Genomic DNA, 21,949 nt, shown 5'->3' with positions numbered 1-21,949 from the left:
ACTTGTCCATGTTAAACCCCATCCTGTTCTCCTCCGCCCATCCTTGTAACCTGTCTAGATCCAACTGTAGCCTGTTGCTCCCCTCTAATGTGCCCACATCCCCCCACATCTTAGTGTCATCAGCAAACTTGAACTGGGTGCTTTGCACCCCCTCATCCAAATCACTGATTTGTTGGTCAAAGAATCCTGAAAACTCACCAGCTCTCAAGAAAAGAACAACAACGTTTCTTTCCCACAGCTGTGAATGAAGGTCTACCTGACCCTTTCTGCTTAAAGTTAACCAACTACTAAGGTGCCAAAATGTGCGTACTCAGAATCCAGGATTCATTGGACGAGGCACGACTAGCCTGCTCTTTTCTTGTAAACTTCTCCTTCTAGTTTTCTGACCCACTTCCCATATCCAGACCAATTAGAATCCCATATCTCCTACTGCATGAATCCTAAAAAGTACTTTGAATTCTTGCTTTATCATCAAGAGACTTCTAGAAACCCACACATTATGCTCATCATTTACTTCCTGTCTCAGTCATCCACAACCCTGTAGACATTAGCAGGTTGGAGCAGGCTCACTACACTTATTCACAAACAGTATGTTATCTAGAAATACTGGCCACTTATCTCTGTCTACAGTTCATATACTTTAATTCATCCAATGACATCCATTTATGATATCATCTGTCAAAGCTTAGTCAAATCTTCTAAGAATAACCTTAGCACATGTTTGTACCAAAAGCTTGTAAGTGAGTTTGTTTCTAGGAATACAAACCAGAGAAAAATGTGGAAATAATTCCATTAATTACTTTGGTACCTGTTTTACTTGCGATAAGCAAACAATTTTACAATTTATGCTAACTGGTGGTGCACACTAGAATACCTGTTTAAATTCGCTGATGACACCAAAATTTGGGGGGAGGTGAGCACACTAGCAGGGAGTGAGAGATTGCAGAAGGATCTGGATAGGTTACAGGGGTGGGCTAACAGGAACAAGATGCGTTTCAATACGGACAAGTGCAGGGTGCTGCACTTGGGCAGAAGGAACCAGCAGCACACTTACACAATGGGGAACTCCCTACTTGAGAGCACGGAGGCAGAAAGAGATCTTGGAGTCATTATTGACTCCAAGATGAACATGGGCCGACAATGCGAGGTCATGGTTGGCAGGGCTAACCGGACCTTGTCGTGCATCCACAGGTGCATCTCGAGTAGAGCCAAGGAGGTGATCCTCCCCCTCTACGCGACACTGGTCAGGCCACAGCTGGAGTATTGTGTCCAGTTCTGTGCGCCCCATTTCAAGAGGGATGTGGACAACATGGAGAGGGTCCAGAGGAGGGCCACCCGCATGATCCGGGGACAACAGGGCAGACCCTACAGTGAGAGACTGCGGGACCTGAACCTATTCAGCCTCCACAAGAGAAGGCTGAGGGGGGACCTGGTGACCGTCTATAAACTCACTAGGGGGGACCAGAAGGGTTTGGGGGAGACGCTGTTTCCCCTAGCGCCCGCTGGCATAACAAGGAGTAATGGGCACAAGTTGATGGAGAGGAGGTATAGATTGGACATCCGCAAAAACTACTTCACAGTTAGGGCGGCTAGGAGCTGGAACCAACTTCCAAGGGAAGTGGTGCTGGCCCCTACCCTGGGGGTCTTTAAGAAGAGGCTGGATGCCTACCTGGCTGGACTCATTTGAGTCCCGTTTTTGTTTTGGGGTTTTGTTGTTCTCCCGCCCTGGCGGGGGGTCGGGCTAGAAGATCTACTAGGTCCCTTCCGACCCTAAATCTATGAAACTATGAAACTATGAAACCTCATGCTACTCGTTCTGATGGAACTCCTTATATTTTATATGGTTCCTTAACACTTGCTCCAGCGAACCCATGTTGGCCTGACATACATTCTTGTCCTATTATTATCAAAACAGGAAGTAGCTTTGCTCAAGTAGACTCCCTTTCTCTCTGAGGCCACATTTGAGGCTCTTGTCTATTGCCTTGTGACAGTATCCTGAAAGGTTCCAAGAAGTTAAAGGTAGTTATGGAAACCTGGTACCTCTCATGGTCAAAAACATATTGAATTAATATTCTAACCATATTTATTTTTTTAAAAATACATCGTTTTGAACATTGGAGATGATAGGGAGGTTCTTTGATCAGTTCTGCTTCCTGTAACTGAGTACCCACTATTTCATTCACTAGTTCATTTTGTTTTCAGTTCAGTCACATCACTAGTTAAATTCAGAAGTTTACTGACCCAGTCACAACATGCTTGTCTCTAGGAAATTCTAAAGTCCAAAATGAAGTTTTAAGCCATTACAGAGCTGGCAGAAAATGCAGGAGTCTAATATTATGGCCTTTTTTAAGACACCATATCCAAAACTTGAAAACTTTGGAGTCAGTAGGAAGTCACTTGAATCCATATGTAACTTAAATAAGTGACCTACATTTCATATGTCGATGTGACAATGAAAGCTATAATATTTCCACAATACACCTTTTGATCCTTATGGCTTCAGTGGGAACTGCCAAGTGTTCACCACTTCTGAAACTCAGTTTTCTTGCTTCAGTGCCTAAATGTGGATTTAGGGCTCTAAGATAAGACACTCAAGTTAGAAAATGCAAGCTTGCTTGTACTGTGGATTACTTGCAAAGTCCTTTTTTGAGAACTGATACATTTATGTCTTCACATCAGAGTTACTTATTTAATTGTATGGTGGACTGAACTTATGATAGCTATCTCCTTATACCATAATAAAAATTTGATGAATCTCACGTACTGAGACTAAAACTATCTATAGAAAGTGATTCTGCAGAAACTGAACAGCACAAAAGCTTCCTCATCTCTTCCCTACCACTAAGTATGTGTGCTATACAGTGCTCCCAATAAGCAAACACTGACAATCTATATCCTTGCAGATTGTAAAGTGAATGCAGTGAAAACATTTTAGCTCCCACTATCAGTCACCAAACAGACCTTCATTAAAGAGACTGCAGAAAAACCCTCAATTAATTGCAGGTGTTTGTGCAATGCAGTAGATGGGAGAGGGAGAAACAAGGGTGCAAATGGGGTGCCAGTTATAAAAATCAAATGAGTTATAAAGACAGAGTCAATGAAGGCCCAATGCATCCATGTAAGATGCTGCACAAAAAAGGGTGATACATCAGTAAATCATCTAACCCAGGGGTGGGCAAAATGCGGCCTGGGGGCCGAATGTGGCCCGCCAGGCCATTCTATCCAGCACACAGGGCCCCTAAAAAATTTAGAAAATATATATCTGCCTGTCATGCGGCCTTCGATGGCTTGCCAAAACTCAGTAAGTGGCCCTCTGCCCAAAATAATTGCCCACCCTTGATCTAACCTAACCCTAACATTTAAATCATACCTTAACAATAAAACTCTTTAATCAAGACAAACAAGTCATTGTCTCCTTTAAAATATTCAGCTCTGTTTTTTAATGGGGGTTAGAGACTTACCTCTATGGCAGGAGTTGTTTTTTCCACCATTCGTTTTTGTGAGCCTTGGATCAGGGAAGCAGATTCATATGAGTGAGACTCCATTTTCCTTGGATATTTTTGCACTAGAACACAAAGGTTCATGGGGAAATCAATAAAAGACAACGAGCTGGCTCACATTCGAAAATACAAAACTTTGCATGTCTTCACAGGTAGGTGATTTAAAGTAGAAGAAGATGGCTACAATGCCATCGCTTAAAAATACAGGTATGGCAAACCTGCAGGTCCCTAAAACATAAAGAGCCATTAGACTCAAATGCAAATGATTAGGCTCTAATGCAGGAACACATACTTATTTGGGACATCACTTAAAAATGTGCTTAAGGTTAAACTTACTGTCCCAAAAACAGGAATGGAGTTCAGAACTTTAGACTCTATGCAGTCAAGACTGCAGGCTCCTTTACCTATACACAGAGATGGTAACTGCAGTGGAGAGTCAATTATCATCAGCATTTGCAAATGTGTAAGCTGATTACTGCACAACAGAGAATTGGTAATTACTGAGGAGTTCAGTCACCTCCACTGAAAATGCAGGAACATATGATCCCTTGCAAGGAGAAAATAATTTGCAGGGTGAAATGTTTTGCAAATCATTCCAAGGAAGGAATGTGCAAGGAGTTTAGTCCCTTTAGCCCACAGTTATCTTGAAATCCACGTGGATTTGGGGATGCTAACAGTTCTCTGACACAACTCCCTGCACCCTGCCTCTGGCCACCTCTAGGTTGTGGTGCTGATGCATCACTGCATCTGTCCTCAGCATACCAAATACTGCAGCAATGCTGACAGAACATGCTCTTGAACCAAAGTCCTCCTATATGACCATAAACTGGCAATGTGGCAAAGAGCAGCCATCCTCCATACCCTGTCACCTCTCATGCCCAGCCTGCAGGGATTAATCACCATGGCATTTCTGAGATATCATTGCTAGTTGGGAACAATGCACTGGAGCCAGTAACCTCCCTTCATATGCCTTACTTACTCTTATGTTATTATAGGAGACTACTAAATTAATCCATTGTATGCACCATCTAATATGCACAACAGCACAGCAAAACAAATCAACGCTTGTTAGCACAGGGCACATCTAAACATATTAATGCTCTGCAATAAACTCTGATGCTTATCACACCAGAGTTTATTGCTCCTGGTTTGCACGTGCGCCCTGAATTGCAGCACACTGAGCCAGGTCAGAGCAGCCCCAGCTCTGGGGTTCAACCTCCCAACCTGGGGCTGCTCCTCCGGGCTCAACATGCTGCGGAGGGGCTGGCTGGGGCAGCATCTACAAGTATGTGGAGTTTTTTACTCCACAGCAGGATAGTATTGTATTTACAAGTACTATTCTGCTGCGGAGTAAATTAATTAACTCCAGTCAAATAGGGGCACATGTGTAGATGCACAATGTTTACTGCTAATTAGGCAACTGTGCAGTAAACACCTCATGTAGAGGTACCCACAAAGACCCATTCAATGTTTCAAGATACTCTTTGTATTAAACCTAATGTTACTGAATGGTGTTGTCTGCAGCCCATTATAACTACCATAAAATATACAGTTGTGGGTTTATCACCTAATGATTGCCATTTTTGCCTCTTACTTTGGAATTATGTGGTCCTTAACAAGCTTTATTCAAGCATAAATGCACATCCTATAGGTTAACAGCATGGAGACTACATTTATTGTGTTTCCCAATTTTAATTAGGCCAACTGGGAGTATTTTAGCATAATATATTTCAGCTGTAAAAAATACCACCTTTAGAGATGGATGTCCCCAGATAGTCATTTGTAATATTTTACCTTTATGCTTAGAACTGGTTCTCAGCTATGTCTACTTCCCCATTAAAGATAAACTCAATGATGTTTTTGAAGCAAAGGTCAGCTATGCACTGTTTCTAAATCCCAACTATATACAAAAGGTCTTTGCAAAACTATCACCACACTCATATTAAATAGGACCAGTTGGATTTACAGGCCATTTCCTGTTTGCATGCCAATACTCTATTTTAATATCTCATCCTATGTGGGATGACATAACGTTCTGTAAAATTCAGTATTTGGGGTACAGCCTGAACCATGTCCACAGAGATGCTGATAGAATCAAATAAGGGACACTAACATTTCATATCCACACATCTTTTTCTAAATCTTACAGAAAGCAAAGTCTTGTAAAAATTGTGTCTATGAGAAAAGAGAAACAGATGTTGCCATATTCATACTGTATTATAGTTTCATAGTTTCTAGAGTCAGAAGGGACCTGAACAGATCATCAAATCCAACCCCCTGCTCTGAGCAGGAACGAGTGCTGGGATCATAATACCCCAGCCAGATATCTATCCAGCTTCCTCTTGAAGACCCCCAAAGTAGGGGAGAGTACCACCTCCCTTGGGAGTCCATTCCAGAGCCTGGCAGCCCTAACCATAAAGTAATCCCTCCTGATATCAAGCCTGAACCTACTTTCAATCAATCTGTGGCCATTATTTCTTGTTATTCCAGGTGGTGCCCGGGGCAACAGAGCCTCACCTATTTTCTGCTGGTCTCCCCTGGTGAGTTTATAGACGACCACCAGATCCCCTCTCAGACTTCTCTTGTGGAGGCTGAATAGATTCAAGCCTTTTAATCTATCTTCGTAGGGCCTGGCCTGCTGCCCCCTAACCATGCAAGTGGCCCTCCTCTGGACCCTTTCAATCCTAGCCACATCCCTCTTGAAGTGCGGCACCCAGAACTGGGCGCAATACTCCAACTGCAGCCTGACCAGCACCACATAGAAGGGAAGGATCACCTCCCTGGACCTGCTTGTGATGCATCTGTAGATGCACAACAAGGTGCGGTTAGCCTTACTGACCACTTCCTCGCATTGGCGGCTCATGTTCATCTTGGAGTCAACAATGACTCAAAGACCCCTTTCAGCCACTGTGTTGTTGAGAAGGGTGTTCCCCAGCCTATAGGTGTGTTGCAGGTTCCTTCTCCCTAGATGCAGCACCTTGCACTTGTCTGCATTGAATTCCATCCTATTCTCATCCAACCACCTCTGTAACCTGTCTAGATCTAGTTGGATTCTGTCCCTCCCCTCCAGTGTGCCCACTTCTCCCCACATCTTTGTGTCACCAGTGAACTTGGACAGCGTGCTTTCCACGCCCACCTCCAAGTCGCTGAGAAAGATGTTGAATAGCACAGGCCTGAGGACTGAGCCCAGGGGAACTCCACTGCCCACATCCCTGCAGGTTGAAAACAACCCGTCCACCACAACTCTCTGGGTGTGACTATCGAGCCAGTTTGCCACCCATCTGACTGTGCAGGCATCAGTGCCACACTCACTTAGTTTTTTTATGAGAATGGGGTGAGAAACAGTGTCAAAGGCCTCCTTGAAGTCCTGGTAGATGACAGCTACCTCAGCAACTGCATCCAAGGGCTTGGTGACCTACTCATAAAAGGAAACAAGGTTAGTCAGGCAGGATATGCCCGTAATGAACCTGTGTTGGTTGTCCCTGAGCATTACCTCCCATGCCGGGCCCCCACAGATGTGCTCCTTAATCATTTTCTCAAAGGTCTTCCCAAGAACCGAGGTGAGACTAACTGGCCTATAGTTCTCCGGGTCCTCCTTTCTCCCCTTCTTGTAAATGGGGACCACTTTGGCCCTTTTCCAGTCCTCTGGGACCTGGCCAGAGCACCACAAGCGTTCCAACAGCCATGCCAGGGGCCCTGCTATGACCTCTGACAATTCCCTCAGTACACTCAGATAAAGAGCATCTGGATCTGCTGATTTAAGCATGTCCAGCCCCTCCAAGAGTTCCCTAACTAGATCGTCTTATTACTCTTGGAACTGAAGTTTCCCAAAATGGCAATTTCTGAATTATGGATTACATATTAATGTTCTGGTTAGTCACGAAATTCTGTAGTTGACTTTCATTCCTCCCCATATTCTCAATGGTAGCAGTACATTTTAATACATTAATAAAAATAAATTTAATCAATGGCCTAGATGTGGCATGTTTACACTAGTGTAACGAAGAAGTAGACACACACCATACAGACCATTTCAAAGAGAAGTAAGGCTGGAAGGGACATCAAGAGATGATCTAGTCCAACCTGGGATTAAACCTAGTTCCTTGGAGTTATTAGCACCACAGCTAACCATAACACCTGGTATAATTTACCAGAATCCAACACAGAATCATAGGAAAGTAGAGCTGGAAGGGAGGTCATTTAGGGGGCTAGACTAAATCTCTGACTAAACCACCCCAGTCAGGTGTCCAACCTGCTCTTGAAAATTTCCAGGGATGGAGATTCCATATTTACCCTAACAAAAAAAAAACAGCAGTAAAGATACACTAGTGTAATTTACCTATGCCCTGAGTTATCCTAGGGTAGCTCACTTCATGAGATACTACCTAATCCAGCTATCTGATGCTATTAATTATCAGATGCTTCCTGACAAAGTGAGCTGAGACTCACAAAAACCCATGCATCTCTGATTTAGTTAGTCAGTAAGGTGCATCTTTACCCTGCCTTCTCCAGGCAAGTTAGTATTTGTCCATTTCAAATGCCTGTATATCATACACAAGTGCACAAAACCACTGTAAATAACACAGAGGAAACTAGCTGTGAGCATTTTGCAATTGTTTTCTTTCAGGAGTAAATTACCCCAATTTCGTTTTTACTTACCAGAAGGTAGAGTAGGCACATGAAGCAGTTACCACAGAGAAACTAATGAACAATAAAGGGTTAGAGGCATAATTTGTGTAAGTCAGTGTAATTTGGTTTTTATAACTTGGTATAATTTGTCTATCTGTTCACGCCCATCAACAGTACTTCACCTTCTGTTTACTGAAGTTTTGCCATGTTAAATCTAATTATCATCCTAAAAAGACTTATGCTCTCTGCTTTAATCACATGAGTGGTTCCACTGAAGGCCAGTGAGTCTACACAAGTCCTTGCAAGACTGGCCTTCCATGTTGTAAATCCTTTGCATCAGGAACCTACCTTCTGGTTTTATTTTTCTGTAAAGTGTAGAAGGCACTCTGTTATTGACAATTAAGGGCAATAGATATTCTGCAAGATGTTATGGGTGAACACAGGTATTAAAATAAAAATATGCACATTTTAATTTAATATCTGTTCCAATGAACATCAAAAAATGAAAATGGAGGTAACTCTGCAGTGGATATATGAGCCAAAAAGTAACTATTATAGCTACATCATTCACTCCTTGGAATGGGGAAAATTGTTGTTTTGCTTTGTTCTTCTTTGATTCTGCTCTTAAAATTCAAGGAAATCTTTGGATGGAGGAGGAAGAGAAGGGTCTAAAGAGAACCAACAGTTTTGGAAGTTACGGTCTTTATTTATGTTTTTGCAATGCAACAGACAAACACTAGCCAAGCCCTGGCCTTATTACTCATACAGGATGGAATTCAAAATGTCATTCCAGCTTAAAACAACACTGAAAACTGAGCCTTTTGAATGGAGGCCAAAGTATTTAGATAAGTCAAGTACGTACAGATCATAAATTTCTGCAACCGCAAATGGATGTTTACCATATTTTTAAACACTGTTTAAGGAAATCATGAGGCTTGGTGATCAGAGGCCCAATGGACACTAAGGGAATTTTGCTACTGACTTCATTGAGTGCAAAACCAGGCCCAGGAGACGCACTTGCTCAGTTGAGCTTTTGTACATTGTATGAATTTAGATCACAGTCTTTCAGTGTGCTGGAAGAACTGAATCCAACTGAATCTACCACTGAATCAACTGGCAGTAGAGACTGGGCAGCACCTGGTCTGATATTTTATTCCAATATTATTCTCTTATACAGTTTAAATTCCCTTTAACGGGAAGAGGGGTTTTGTCCATGGAAGTGGTTCACCACCACAATAAGAGGTTAAAAAATAAACAGTTTGGTTTAATTTCTTGCAATGCCCCAACTTAAAAATTAACTGTAACATTTAGGGCTCTGGAAACCACATTCAGTAGTAAGTAAATTTTATATCCTGTACACTTTATGCAGCGGGGTAGGTCTTTGTACATAACCCCAGTGATTTTGACAGGGTAAATACATCAGGAAGGAATGCATGTTGGGATAAGCTGAGCACCCACTGTTATATGCAAATAATATAATATATACATAGTATACAATAGTATAATAGAATACCCATATAATAGGTAGTATTATACATTAGATTACAGAATAATATAATATACATATAATGATAATAACAATGTTGTTGGCATAAGATAATGCCATTATTGTAATTTATGCCAGTTATCTCTGACCTAGAGCCCCTGTCTCTATGAAAAACAATTTATCATACAACCCGAGGAAACACACAATTAACAGAAGCTGCTAGTTTATGTTTTGAAAACCCTTGCTTTTTCTGCACTTTCATTGTATCATTTCTAATGCATATTGTTGATTCTGAGCCATTAGATCAGAACCTTCCCAGACTTTGGGGTCTTGGGACGTGAGGTTCTGGTTTGGCTTGTCTCAATCAGTTCTGCAAGTTAAATGTGTTATCACTGCTAAGAATGGAGCCTGCTCTTCCTGCCTAGTCTATTCAGTGATGCCACTGTGACATCAGAGTCATGTCCATGGGAATGCATTGAGACACCAGGCAGCACAATTACCAAGGGTCCAAACCTGGAAACCTAGCACACATGTGGTCCCATGCAGCAATGGAACAGCATGTAGGTATATGTACTGCTTCGTTACGTCTGCAGCATAAAGCCAGGCAGAAGGTCATTAGAGATAACTGTAGGCAGAAGCTCTACAGGGAAAACAGAAGGAGAAACAAAACAGCTTTGTGGATAACAGTTTTCCTTAATCTAACAAAAACTGTTTTCCTCATTTTAAGGATGTTCATTGGTCAGTGTTAGAAGTAACTTTTCTAGTGCTTCTTCATTATTGGCACAAGAAATGCAAAAAATGTATAGTAGTTAATGAGATTTTGAAAAATAAATAAGATCTGAAGTTTGCCTGCATGTGGCAGTACTTTTTAATGAGTATAACTTTAGGTGTGTAAATAAATACTCCTCTAGATGCCATCTGCCTAATATGCAAATTAAGAGAGGCAGAGGGTAAGTGCTTGTCTGCAAATTTCCTCCTGTCTACAGTACAATATTTGTTGTATGTTATCTTCTGTAGGCAGCAAATGATCATTATTTCCAGGATGTGCTGATGGAAACAATGGAGAGTTTGTTTTAGATAATGATGTGCAGCAGCCGTTATTACTTGTAACTTTCAAAAACTGAATTTGCAGGTTCAGAAATATCAAGCGTATCCCCAAAAAACCATCTTTTGTCTCTCCAGATTTTTGCCAGCCTCTGAGGCGTGTAATTCAGAAAATAAGACATGTTTTCTTGAACTTTGTGCCCCAGGAGTTAAGTACAAATCTGTTTACCTGAGTGGATCGAAATTTTATTCCATCACAGCTGTAGCACATTAAACAAACATAGCAACCTATTCCTGATATATTGGAGGTTGTGTGACCATAAGTAAGAGGCTTTAAACTCTTTCAGGCAACTGAGTGGGAAACACCTCTACTTATTACAAAACTTTTCTCTCATCAGCTTAGTGCTCCAGTTATCAAACTGTTAAAAAAGGGGTCTGGTTGTGGTGTTTCTTCAAGATTTTGTCTGGTACATAAAGTGAAAATTTATGCAACTGAAACAGAAAACCTGTCATCCTTAGAGAGGTGTTCACTGATGTTTTGGCAAGGTGCAAATGACTTTAACTCTTTCTTATGAGAAAGGAAACAGTATAGAACCAATCAAAAGCTAAGGTCATGTAGGTTCATGACTTAGAAACACTTTCATAGACCCTAATGAATACACAGAACTTTGTGCTATATCTTAGTGTCTATATTTCTTGAAGAAATTAAGCAAAGATACCCTCTAGGACCCATCCGGGGAATTTATGTTCCAGCGCATGCCTTTCACTCTGGCCCTGATTCAGCAAAGCACTTAGCATATGCTTATGATTAGAAGAGCAAAATAATGAGATTGGCTTAAAAAATCATGAAATTGTATATATAATTTGGAGTTCTTTTATTTGCCTTGGGTTTCTTAAGCCTGTAAGGATCAGGCTTTTCTCCACAATCTTTGGAATTGAGAACTGGGAATCACTAAAGCCCTAAATACTCTAATAGCACAATCAACAATCCTCAGCATAGGTTGAAGGGTCCGAACTAACAGAGCCTATTCTAACTATGAGACCTGAAGGCAGTAGTAATTCAGTAGGACAAGCTGCAGGTTAAAATTTAGATGAAAGCCATGCCTGAGATAAAATTACAACTAATTGTGGTATTGTTATGCCGATTGTTATAGCAGGCAGGACGCTTCTGTCATGGACCAGGACTCCACTGTGCTAGACACTGCACAAACAGAACAGATAGATATCCATGGCCCCAAAGACCTAGCAACCCATTCATAAGACAAGAGGTGATGGGTGGATGCAGAGAAGTGAGACACTTTTGGCCAGTATGCTAGGCCCTGGTGCCAGCACACCAGCAATCTATTGCTGTCAAGTTTCTGTAGGCATCAGAGCAAAGGACAGTTGTGAAGAGGGACTGGATGTATTGTTGCAGAGGTCCCCGGCCAGCACTTCATGTTTAAAGAGAACAAAGGTGTTCTTTCTCCTAACTACCTTAAAAATAAACACTTCAGAAATGTGAATTTTCTCCTTCGTGAGTTTTAAAGTGCTATTCAAAGGAAGGTTTGTTTTCCATGGATTTATAGAGGAACATCTGGACTTAAAAAATCTTTTCATCCTTTGCACATCATTTTAACACTTCCCCCCGATACTGGTTTTGTTTTCTTGCTAAGTTTTATTAGCTCCTAAGTGATTACTTTGTGTCTCTCCTAGGTGTATTCACTGCTTGGGTCGACATTTTCAAGAAGCCCTAGCCACCCGAAATTCATGATAATCAACATTTTCTGATCATTTATTTCCTGTGCTTCCTTTCCTTGTCTCCTCTGCAATGACTGCCAATGGCTTTGTGTGTTCTGCAGGTATATTCAAGCGCTGAGTATCTTGCTCCTTTATTTTCATTATCTGGGGTGGATATTCTCTGTTTTTAATTTAAAACTGATCTCTAATCATTGTTTTGAGTTGAGCACAAGAGGAGGACAGTTGGTAGAGAGGAATCTCAGCTACAGGCCAGACTGCTGCTTATGCTTTCACCTGGAAAAATCATCCGAGACATGCAAAGATACTGCCACAGATCTCCCCATTCCATTAAAATATGCACAGGAAAGGAGAAAAGCCATCTCCTCAAACTGTAATACAGGGTTCTCGCAATATTCTCTCTTTATGCAGCAGAGATTTAGGAGCCTTGCAGCATGTGTGTGTGATGTGCCTGCCCCTCCACCCTGCTGCTCAGTCTTCCTCTCCCTCTGTCCCTGCTCCTTCACCAGGCATGCTGCCACTGGCTTCCTCCCTTCTGTCTGGGCACTAAAGATCATGGCAGGAAAATTAGTGCCGTTTCTACCTGTGTTAACTTTTGCATACATTTATTCCTGTTGGGTATGGAGGAGAACATGCTGCATACAGTAGCTGCATACAGCCAAAGGCCTTCTAGGCCCACACAGCTCCAGCTGTGTGTGGGCAAGGACTTTAGCAGACTGGCAGCTGAGAAAGAGAACAGGCCTATTGGCTTAATTAACTCTCAACCTTCTTTGGTTTGGACACTCCTGGCTACTTTCCTAGCAAAAAGGAATAAGTCATGGACCAAAGGATTCAAGCAAGCGACAGAAGGCCCAAAACAAGGACGCTACACTGATATCGTTAGGCTAGATCTTCATTCAACTCTGCTGGCACTGTGACATTTACTTTGTTTTCTTGATGTCCTAGAGAACAGACAGCACAGTAAGCACCAGCACAGGCTGCAACACACCCCTGTTTCCCAATTAAGCAATGCAAAGACTGCAAGTGGTCAGCTGGCCTCCACCCATCACCAACAAACCCAGCTGCTGCGAACAAGCACTGAGCACAGCACACACTTCCTAATCCTCAGAATAAAAGGGGTCCTGTTTAATTTTCATAGAAACCAATGGCAAGGTCCTCCTGACTTTGATGCTCAGAACAGGCCCACCCAAAAAACAAAACATGATCTCAGACCAGAACAAGAGTCATTTTAAAGTTTCAGCAATTCTTTAATAAACTGTAGATGATAAATATCAGTATTAAATCCAGCCAATTAAACTTTTTTAAAATTCAGGCAAATATAGAAACAAAACTCCAACACTGGAGTAATACATGGGAATTACATGTTCTTACATATTTACAAAGGAAATTATATACAATAATTCTTATAACTTATCAGCTGTACTATCAATATGGTGTTCATATATATTAAGTCTCAAACAATCTGGCTAGAGACACTAGCTTACTGACTGGTCAACATGCATATATTAGCTGGAACTGCTTTCACTTCTTTATAATACAAGAAAATAAGAAATAAACCATATCTAGATTATGTTTGGTCAATTAATATACTTGCAATACTGGTTTGGTCCCTGAGTATTCTTTTATACATGCTCACCCTACAATTAACTTTATTTACTATAGCATCCACTTACTCCCATTATTTACCCAGTCCAATTTCTCTCCCTTTTGGGCCCTAAATGATCTTTACTTTTGTACCCTTTGCTAAATTGTAGAGATTCACTCTAATCCTCAAATGGAAAGAATTATTTAATCTCTCCACACCTTCCTGTAAACTCCTTCCTGGGAGGTCCATTACTCCCACCCTAGGGGAGTTATGGCACTAATATTATAGTTTGTCAGATACCATTTTTCCGGAAGGAGCTGTGCAGAGCCCAGCCCTGCAAATATTTAGGCCCTAATTCACAAAAACATTCATCACAGCTCTTGAGTCAATGTGTATCTCCAAACATATGCCTAAGTCCCACTTGAAGCACAAGTGTGTCCTTAAGAATGGCTCTGGGACTCCTCACGTGTGTAATGTTCTGCATATACTTTATTATGTTGCTGAATCAAGTCTGGCTTTTTTGCAAGATGAGGACCACAGCAGGACTCTCACAGAGAGCTTCAGAGAAATGTTGCGCTGTTAGATTTTGGAAGTGGAAGTTGGGGAGTTTGAAGGTTGGGATTCAGACAATGGAGGAACAAATTAAAATAATGTAAATATCCTTGAACAGCATGCTTGCAGTTGATTAAATGCACACCCAAGGACCGTCTGACAAATCCTATTTATGCATTTCTGCTTTTTAAACCTGCTAAGCAAGCTGCCCAAGAGCAGGCAGTTAAATTTCTCATAATCCCAAGGTATTTTCCGCTAGTACTTTAACCTGGAAGCAGTTAAATAAATCAGGAGCACAATCCAAATAAATGACAGGAAGTGTCCAAAGTTCTGAAAACTGAAAGTAAGTGATAAATCCTTCCAGGGTCTTCTCTTCCCAGTGTAGCGACACAGAAGTGAGAAGTTTTAGTACAATTGAGAATCACTCCCTGATCTACAGCCAGCCAATCAAATCCACTTAAAATGACCAGCACTTTGAAGCAAACCCACTCAAAAGGTAATAAATAGTTGAACAACAGCTACTTGATGTATTTGGCGCTAGCTGCAGGCTATTTTGCACCCCTTAAAATTTAACATTTTGATTTTCTCTGGACTTTCTGTTTCCACCTTTGCTTTAAATGCAGGAATATCAACTGTCCCACTTCAGTGGCTAGTTCTAGAAATCAAATCAATAAATCTTAGGTCCTGATTCAGGAAGCTGTTAAGCATACATAGAGATCTCAGCATGCTTCAAGCACCATGTGCTTAAATATCATTCTGAACTGGGACCTACATTTCTTAGAACTTTCTATTCATACCATGTTTGCTCTGTCAGAGCCTTTAGGTAGCACAGCCCAGCAGCCTTGTCAGAGCCAAACCTGAACTCTATAAAATTAGAAAAGTTCTTCCCCCAGCTGGCTGATGTGGTGCTGATCCAATCCTGGCATCACTAATCTGCACAAAGGAAGAAAGGGGAAGCAATAAGGAGAGATGCAGGAAGTTTTACTCAGATAAATACTGAGAGAGGAATGCCTGCCGATGGTATTTTCCATAAAGAACTTCAGCCCACATTTGTGCACCAAAAATCAGTGCCAACTTCAAAAATAGCTTTGGGCATGTATAACTCTCATCCTTTATACTATAGCATTTGAGTTTGCTTGGTCAAAAGAAAGAAAGAGAAGAAACAGAGACGAGAAGTAGATTTCTGCCCCCATGCAGAGTGCAGTGCTGGGGTATTCAGCTGGAAGGACTCAAAACTATCTAGAAACAGGATGGGGCAGTTACCAGACACCCTCAGTAGCTGTTTTTGAAGCTCTGTAAAAAATTTTCCTACTAAGCAATGTGTCTGGCAAGTCACACCTAATCACCCCTGGAGGAGAGGAATTTGGAAGAAGCGTTACAAACAGGAGTTAAAGCCTTGTAGATTCAGCAGTTGATCAATGCAGGATTAAGATGGAGCTGCTGTAGGGCTGGGTCCCAAAACTGCACCACTTTGAATACAGAGTACAGAATTCTGTTTCTCAAACAAGTGAAAAGACCATTCAAATAATTACCCCCTTGGCTAGAAATGGTGCTAGGTGGGGAAATCGCATTCTGCAGGTGGTGACAGTAACCTCTTTTGCTTGGAGAGGTTGTGTTTCACTGTCAGTAGAAAGACAGGGTTTTGCTGCTACAGAGCAGGTTTGAGCATGAACATAAAAAATGATGTAATGTAGAAAGGAACGTAATAGTTGCATGCAGTTATGCCTCAGTATTCCCCTGCCCTGTTACACACGCAAGGAGCAATCCAAGAGAATGTGCTTTCGACATTGGTTAATTAGCTAAAAGACCTTCAAAACATAAAGACTATGCCTCTTTACAAAGGGATGGAGCATAGTATAAGGGGCTCTGGGACACGTTCTGAGTAAGGGACAACATATAATTGCACTGCAGGAGAAACATGCCTAGGACAGAATTGTGATTCACAGGTACACAAACAGTCCCTATTTTTATCCTTTCCTCTAGTGGGATAAGAAAGCGGCACCAACTCATTCCTTAGCCAGCCTAACTTCTCCAACCATGTCTGCTCAGATGGGTTGGCCAGGATGTCCGGAGGGCCAAGGTTGTCCCTGATCATTTTGTACTGACCTGTGCAAGGCAAGGACAGCTTTGCACAGGTCAGTACACAACAGGATTGTGACAGCTCCTTTCCCTTCCCACTTAGAAACTTTAAGATTGTCTGGAAAATAGGATTTCATTTATACATCCCTCAGAGTTGTCCTTCTGATTACGTTTACATACTAATTTGATGTATATATGCTACACATGTGGAATAAATATAGTACATTGTACATACATTCATTTAATAAACTGTGCCTAGATACGGCTGCATAGAAGTAGTAAAATAGAAGAAGTTAAATTGCATCATTGTCAAATATACGGGCAGTTATCTGTATATTATGGCCCAAGTACCAGAAATTTCATAAATAATTTGAACTAAAAATGGGCATCTTTTCAAAGCACTAAGGTACATTGCTGCTTCCCCGCTGCACAGCTCAGAAAGCTGGCTCTAGAAACCCTGGATAATTTTAAAGAGCAAATCTTGTGTTGCTCAGCAACAGCACACCCTGATATAAAGAATGCAGAATCCTGGAAGACTTAATATCAGGGAACTGCAATTGCACGGAGAAAAAGAAAGAACAAACACAATTTATTCCTACAAGGTCTATAAAATTGAAATCGAGTAAAAAGCAATCAAATGAAGTGATCACACTAATAATAATCTTTATATAATAGAGCTTAGTAAAAAAGCCATTGCTCAGAACCAATGAACTACCATCATAGTACTCTGAATGGCACTGTTTGCAGTATCTTAATACAATAAAAGTAAAATTTATTAGGGAGCAAAATCCTCATGGGGCTAGCCACTGAAATCCTGAGGGAGTTTTTATCTCACTGTCACCTCAACAGGCATTTGCCAGAATGAGGATTGCATTAGAACTAAGAGTCTCCTGGCTCCCTCTGCAAGTGAAGTAGACCTGTGGCCTCAGAAGGTGACACATGCTTTCACCTTGGTCCCACAGAAACAGCTCCATATGGATTCCTGAGGTCAGACTGTGAAGAAGTAAAGGAGAGCAATGAGCAAGCTGCTTTCATCCATAGTTATCCTTGCTATGATGCATAGAAAAAAAACCATGCCAGTTAAGAAAGCCTCATGCTGCATTGACTTACCTCTGTTTCCCCCTCTGCACAATGAAACCCCACCCCTCACCAGCTGCATTCAGGGAAGCCTTGGAAGTCCAGTTCCTCCTGTATGTGTGCTCTGCAGGGACCAATGTGGCTGGGCAGTAGAGTGGATGAATGGAGCATCACTGAGGATATAGCATGCCCCAATCTGGAGAAAAGGAGTATGACACAAGGGGGGAAAAGAGCCCTAAGAAAAACCTTCCTTTTAGATATTACACCAGTCTGATGCCTGATGAATGCTTTAAAACTCCAACCCAATAAAACCTCCGACATCCAAAGCTGATTTACATCTGATGTCCTAGAAAAACTATAAGTGGCTGAGTTTCTAGAAAACAGTTGGACCTAAATGAAATAGATCTGATCCAAAGTCACAGGATGGACTCGCACTTGCTTCAATGCCTCCTGGACTGGGCCAGTACTAGGATGGAGAGAGAATCTGCAAAATTCAAAAAGCCTCCAGCTTATCCTCTTCCAAATCCTTCCCCAAAAGGTATTTCTGCTCTGATAGCTCCAAATAAGTGCCCTCTGGCACTGGCATCCGTGTTGTATGTGACAGCAGAGGTTACTAATTTATGCAAACTTTCCTGTCCTTTCTGTTTCTCTGCTTTCCCCGCCTGTTTGCCCATTCCTCCACCTGTTCGGTCTTGGTCTAACTTTAGCTCTGTTGAGTTGGGATTGCCTTTGTTTTCAGAGCACCTGGCACAATGGGGACCCAAACACAGTGGGAGACACCAGGCACGCTACAATATAATTAAGCAAAACTAGCATACAATGGGCCAAATGGTCAGTTGGTGTAAAGCAACCCAGCTCCTTTGCTTTACACTGTCTCTGGTGATCTGGCTCAGAGCTCTGACCTAGAAGATGTATGTTTTATCAGGTTTGAAACAGGTATAAGCCTCCACCTTTAGCTGACAATGCAAAGCACTTTGTGGGATAACCAGTCCAGGCAAACTTCACAGCATCTGCAGCACTTCCTTAAGCTAATGTCTTTTCTCTGCTTCCCATTTATCTAAAGGAATTCTCTGTCTCCAGTTCTGCTCAGATAAATGGTGCTGAACTGTATTTAGATCCAACCTTTTCAAAGCCTATCACAGAGTTCACACAAGCTGCATTTATCTTTAGGAGATACAGACCTGTATGGTATTTACAAGATATAAAGCCAGGGGCAGGTTCACGCTGATACAAGTTATACCATGTCTGCTGCACCGCAAAAGGAATTCACACAGCCCAGGGGAGATGGGGTTTTAAACTCCTTTCCCTTCACTCACTGGGAGTGCTAGCAGGGAAGGGCTGATTTCATTTCTGCCAGGGTCCCACAGAAGCTCTGCTGGCAGAGGCTGCAGGACGGATGGGTGAAACCAGGCATCAGGGCCACACTCACAGCAAACTTTCCACTGCCAGGAGCAGGGGTAAACCTGGCCCCTAATGAAGTACCCAGCCTAATCTCTGCCTAATCTGGAAAGGAGAAGGCTGATACAGATGTGGATCAACTAAACAGGGAACTGTTGTTTACCAAGACCCATAATACTACCATTAGGGGGTACCCACTAAATTAGTAGATAACAGATTTAAAACTAACAGGAGAAAGTACCTTTTTATGAAACACATAGTTCACTGGTGCAATTCATTGCCCTAGGAGGTGGAGGAGGCAGATAGCATACGCAGGTTCAAAAACAGACTGGATAAATTAATGGATGGTAGATCTATTAATGCCTATTGAACAGAATGGTTGGAGATGTTTCCTCTGGCATCTCTCAACCAAAAATGGTGGATGCCAAGAAGAGTATTGAATAGATAGATCACTCTAGAGATGGCCAGTTCAATGCTCTCTCTGTATAGCATCCACTTCTGCCACTGTAAAAATACTGGGCTAAATGAACCATTGGCCTGACCCAGTGTGGCTCTTCTTATGCTTTTACAAGATGCTGAACATTCACAGCTCCTACTAAGGATGAGAGCTGAGAGTGCCTACAGCACTGCATGAAAGCCCAGGACTTCATAGGATCCAGACTAAAATACCAAGCTTGCAAGAGGCTGGAAACTCAGTTGCAAGCTAGGGTATGGAGGGGTTACTGCCCCTCCATAACACATTCAAATTGTTCAGCCACTCCATCAGGAGCTTCTTTAAAAGAGCTATAAATAAGAGATTTTAATAAAATGATGAAAAAGAAATTAAACTGAATGAAGAACATTCACATGACACTCTCTTAGAACCTGCTTCTGCACGGAGGTATGTATTTTATTCCATTCCTGGAACAGATCATAATGAGCAAAACTCTAATGGATCCAAATTCTGACAGGAACGTGACCCAAAATGACAAAGATCAGCTACAATATCTGGAGTATCGATGGTATTGTGGCAACTGCGGTAATTAGACTGACCTTTCAAAAATATGTCCAGAATTTATAAACACAGAATTATAACTGGTACAAAATATATATGCCATAGATTTTTTTATACTATGCCTTACAGTAATCAATATAGTTTGGGTTGCATATACCTTTTCTGCTGAGTGGAAAATTGTCCAATTAGCCATCAAAATTTCTAAATATGGCCTTCACTGGTAAATAGGCCCTTCATACTTTTGGCGTAGGATCCCACATGTGCACCAAGCCCAGGATTGATGCATTCAGTTTACATGCATCTTGAACATGGGCTTTTCTGAGTACAGATTCCTTCATAAGTACGCAAAGACATGCATACAACTTGTGTGCAAAAACTTGCACTGCATGTACAACACTCACACAAAGTTGCATGTGCATGAAGAGAGGATATGATAATGCCCTTCTCTAAACTTGTTCTAATCAGAGATTAATACTGTCCTCACCTGTTCCCTTGCACCCCACTGAAGTTAGAAGCAGTTGTGTAGATGAAAGAGAAAGCTGAATATGCTCACTCTAACTTTTCAGGAAGCTAAAGTACAGTGCATTCCTGTGCACTGTATTTTATTATGTATGTGGCTTGCATGAAAACTGGTAGTCTGACTTCAAGGCCAGGACAAAATGTTTCTCACTAAACATATCTGGGAAAGACAGAACCACTGTCCTTACACAGCCTTGTAGCTGATACAGAAGCATGAGGGTACTCGTAATTATTATGGCTAGGTACAGACATTCAAAAACCCCAAGGCGGAATTGATCTAAGTTGCATGGTTTTCTGTAAGTGGTGTAGTTCAGATCGGTAGCGAACTAAACACACATCTGCCCTTTGGTGGGGTGAAGCAGGAGAAATGGGACACACAAATCTTAAACCAGGTTCTGCCATTTTTAAACCAGTCTATGTACTGAACTTTTGTTCTATTATGGGTATAGCCCAGCTTCCGATCACTTATACCAGCAAAAGTGTAATGTCTGTACCTGGTCTATAGGTTTATCTGATGGGGCAAAGTTATTGTGCTGAAAAGGACATTCTTCCATGAGCTACTTGCTCCTGATCAATGCAGGATTTTGACATCACAGGGCCTGATCCCACCCATCAGTTTGGAAAGATTTGCCTGCAGAAGGTAATGGGGTTTCTGGGAGCACTGTGGAAGTTATAAAATCCTTAATAAAGTAAACTAAAATACATTAAAATAACTACACTACACTACACTAAAATGTTACCAATTTTGTGACTTGAACACAGGTCTTGTGATAATTCTTCTGAACTCAGCTCCTGGATTCCCATGATTATGTAAGACTATCGGCTCCCATATAATAGTCTCATAGAGAAGCAGGGCTGGAAAAGGCCTCCAGAGGTCATCTAGTCCAACCAGATCATCCCTGTCCAAACCATCCCATACAAACCTATTCTCTAACCTCTTAGCAAAGTTACACAGTCCATCTTGTCATAATCACAAGACATAACATCCTAATCTACCATAGGTAAAGCAGGGGGCCATGGCATGCAACGCTCTGCTGCTTCAAGGTCATTAAATACACTCAAGAGATCCAAGGAAGAGGGCTACAGCCCCATCTCCCTACAACAGAGGAAGACAAAAATCCCCACAGTTCATATCAATCTGACTAGGTGATAAAATTCCTTCCTGACCTTAAATATTTTGATTTGTCTAACCCTGAATGGATGGGCACAACCCTCCAGCCAGGAACCTCCAAGTGCAAGTCCCAGCAGGAGCTCATTGGCACAGCCCAGTCGTGATCTATAAACAAAATGAAATTAAAAAAAATTTCTAAACTTCATAATTATGGAAAGAAATTACAAAGCTGTGAATTATA

Source organism: Gavialis gangeticus, unplaced genomic scaffold (assembly GCF_001723915.1).
Source record: "Gavialis gangeticus isolate Ggan-Ray unplaced genomic scaffold, GavGan_comp1, whole genome shotgun sequence".
Classification (NCBI taxonomy): domain Eukaryota; kingdom Metazoa; phylum Chordata; order Crocodylia; family Gavialidae; genus Gavialis; species Gavialis gangeticus.
This window is presented reverse-complemented; position numbering follows the sequence as displayed.